This window comes from Temnothorax americanus, unplaced genomic scaffold, assembly GCF_048541705.1.
Source record: "Temnothorax americanus isolate GAGA-0224 unplaced genomic scaffold, ASM4854170v1 Scaffold171, whole genome shotgun sequence".
NCBI lineage: Eukaryota > Metazoa > Arthropoda > Insecta > Hymenoptera > Formicidae > Temnothorax > Temnothorax americanus.
This window is the reverse complement of record NW_027509309.1, coordinates 142134-145739: the sequence shown is the minus strand read 5'-3', so window position 1 is coordinate 145739 and position 3606 is coordinate 142134. Positions and strand designations below refer to the sequence as shown.

Below are 3606 nucleotides of genomic sequence, written 5' to 3'. Positions count from 1 at the left end.
GAATAAACTGAGTGCAAAGTGTCAGAAGGCAAAGTGGAAGCGATCATGAGAAAATCGGGTGCAAAGTGCGAGAGCGTCTTTCGGCGCGCGGCGCAGCGCCCAGTGGACCGATCGCTTTTCTCTTGATTTTCACACCGTACTTACATATTTCATAGCACTACTGACAATTTATCTGAATATTCATAAAGGACTAAAGAAACTATTATTAAAATTTCAGAAGTCAATTGAGTAGTTATACATTTTTATAAGAAATTAAAAAAAAATAAATTTTATTTGTAATACAGTACATTTTGAAAAAATCAATCGGTGTCATATTCCGTATCTTGCACATTCTCTTCAGATTCAGGGTCTTCATCGCTATCATATTCGGAATCCTCGTCATCAACTGAGAGAAAATAATAAATAGTTAAATAAATTAAATAAATCATGTATACAATCAAGAGTCGCGAATTGAAAATTACCTTCCAAATCCTTATTATCCAAAATGACATCTTTTACTGATGATGGCAACTGTAGGCCTTCAAACCATAGAAAGTCATATTTGTTTTTGGTGCATGTCCATCCTGAAGTATCGGGCTCGAATTTGATTGGATCCGATAATGTTGCATTATTCCACAAGTGTGCAATATAGTGTGCTCTTCTCATTTGCTGCAGAAGCTCGGTGTAGCAAGGTGCGGCAAGCAGGAAGCGTCGAAGTTTTTAAATATTTTTTCAAAAAAACTTCGTCAGTATTTTTAATTTTGTAATTTCGGAGGAATATTTGAAACCTAACCTTGCGACCGTGCGCAAGCGCGGTCCGCGTTACGGAAATCCCCGAGTCCAAGGTGGTGATGCGGCGCCTTTCAGGGGAGGCAGTGCGGCTGTGGACGAAACAGACGCGCCCCGAGGACGTGGCCGTGCCGGTAGGGGAGACCCAGGAGCGGGTCGCAAGCCCAACGGACGAGTTCGGAGTGCCGAACGACATGGGCAGGTTGCTGCAGATCGTCGAGATGCTCGAGGCTGAGCTGCCGGAGATACTGGGGTCGGAGACCCAGGGGACCGTGGCGCCGGGAGAAGAAGAGGCGATCGGGGGCGATCCCGCCGTGGGCCAACACGAGCCCGTGGGATTAGCTAGGAGCCCGCAGGGGAGTGGCGGCTCCAACGTCGACGAGGCGGAGTCCCGTCGAGAATAGTTTTAAGTCTTGCGATCGCGTTCCGAGGATGGGAACACGATGATTCAAAGTTCCTTATGTTTCCTCGTCGTATACGGAAGGATATAATGATTTGTTTATTTTATAGGATTATATTGCGAGCATTGGTCCCATCCGGCGCATTATTAGTTATAAGTTTATCTTACCGCGCCAACAATTTTCATTTGATTTTCTTTTACGGTTAGTTTCGGTTGTTTAGAAACAACATAGATACGCGAAGTTACTTTGTTCCCGTCGGCGCGGATACGGGAAGTCACGCGGCGGCGTGACAGGGCAATGGCCCAACCACACTTTCCAGGAACCGGTTCCCGTGTCGGGAGGTTGCCGCGCTCTGAGGACGAGAGCGCGTGGATGCGGTATAGCGGGCCGTCCGGGAATTCGCACTAGGTGCGTCGTCTACGGGAGTTAGACACTCCCGATGGCTAGGGGCACTTCGCCGAGCCCGCGAAACCGGGTCCCGTCAAGATCCGTCAACCGGTTTGCGAAATAGCGGACCGTCCGGGAACTCGCAATAGGTGCGTCATCTACGGGAGTTAGACACTCCCGATGGCTAGGGGCACTTCGCCGAGCCCGCGAAACCGGGTCCCGTCAAGATCCGTCAACCGGTTTGCGAAATAGCGGACCGTCCGGGAACTCGCACTAGGTGCGTCATCTACGGGAGGTAGACACTCCCGACGTCTAGGGGCACTTCGCCGAGCCCGCGAAATCGAGTCCCGTCGAAATCGGTCAACCGGTTAGCGAAATAGCGGACCGTCCGGGAACTCGCACTAGGTGCGTCATCTACGGGAGGTAGGCACTCCCGACGTCTAAGGGCACTTCGCCGAGGTCACGAAATCGAGTCCCGTCGAAATCGGTCAACCGGTTAGCGAAATAGCGGACCGTCCGGGAACTCGCACTAGGTGCGTCATCTACGGGAGTTAGACACTCCCGACGTCTAGGGGCACTTCGCCGAGGCCACGAAATCGAGTCCCGTCGAAATCGGTCAACCGGTTAGCGAAATAGCGGACCGTCCGGGAACTCGCACTAGGTGCGTCATCTACGGGAAGTAAACACTCCCGACGTCTAGGGGTACTTCGCCGAGCCCGCGAAACCGACTCCCGTCGAAATCCGTCAACCGGTTGGCGAAGTAGCGGACCGTCCGGGAACTCGCACTGGGTGCGTCATCTACGGGAAGTATACACTCCCGACGTCTAGGGGCACTTCGCCGAGCCTGCGGAACCGGGTCCCGTCAAAATCTGTCAGCCGGGTAGCAAAATGGCGGACCGTCCGGGAACTCGCACCAGGTGCGTCATCTGCGAGAGAAGGACGTCCACGATTGTCGGGGACGTCCGTACGAGCGTCCGAATCCGATCGCCGGCGAAATCCGACGATCGGGGACAAAGTTAGAAAACCGTCCGCCATCTCGCGACCTGGACATCGGCTGCGGGGAGAAACCGCGGGAAGCGTAATACCAGGTCCGGAATAGGCCCCGAGGGGGGTCGGCGTCGTCGGCGAGCATGTTGCTCTGCACCCGGACGTCTTCTTCAGGGAAGTCGTCCGGATGGGGATACTAGAGGGAGTAATAGACCTGGCGCACGGGTCGGCGTCAACGGCCGAGCAAAATTAGAAATTTTGGAAAACGACTATCCTGTTGCCAGGACGGAGCGACCGCGCGAACGCGATAAGCATGGAAATTTCCACGGGGATCGGCGCAATCGGCGTAAACACCCGCGTGGAAAATTACCGGCGGCCGACGCGTAGATAACGGCGAGAGAAAGCGGGAGGTACGCCCAAGTGGGGGTATACGGTACCAATAGTGGGGAGCCCAAGCGAGACGGGCAACTCGAGGCAGTCTCTCGGGGATGTTCGTGCGTATAACACGTAATAAGATTCGCTCCGTGTCGTCGCGCTAAGTCACCGCGATCGTCATACGAGTTCGAGAATTACGGCTCGCCAACATTCATAACAACCGGGAACGCCCGCGGAACGCGTTAATTGTCGTCTTTACACTGACGAACGGCCTTTTTAGACCGAAATAACTTCGTGCGTCGTAGATAAACGGGGCGTGTGTGCCTACGTATACGAGCGTCCGACATTTTTTGTGACTTCAACTTCTGTGAACAACCAACACTGAAAATCAATAATATTGAATAAATTAAACAATATTTTCATAAAACATATCGAGAATTTATTGAATTGGACTTACCTTCTGACGGCCTGATCCATTGTCGTCGATCACTCGAAGTCCCTCGTTGATCCTGGATTCCGGTGGCAGCGACGATCCTGATCGATGACGGCGGTGATCCAGCGGTGGCAGGAACCTGAAAAAAGAAGAGAATTCGTCTGATTGATTGTTCAAGATATCGTTCGTTACTTACCTTCTCGGTGGTTCAAAGGTCAAACCGAGTGGCGACCGTTGATTTCAAGGGACACGTAG

General features: G+C 52.3%; 1 long non-coding RNA gene across 1 annotated transcript; it reads right to left on the bottom strand.

Annotated features, from left to right (window-relative positions):
- Positions 1-252: 252 nt before the first annotated feature.
- LOC143895991 (uncharacterized) lies at positions 253-668 on the bottom strand. Its single transcript, XR_013256526.1, has 2 exons — positions 462-668; positions 253-385 (listed from the first exon to the last, which is right to left on the bottom strand). It is a non-coding gene; the product is annotated as an uncharacterized LOC143895991 (long non-coding RNA).
- Positions 669-3606: the final 2938 nt, after the last annotated feature.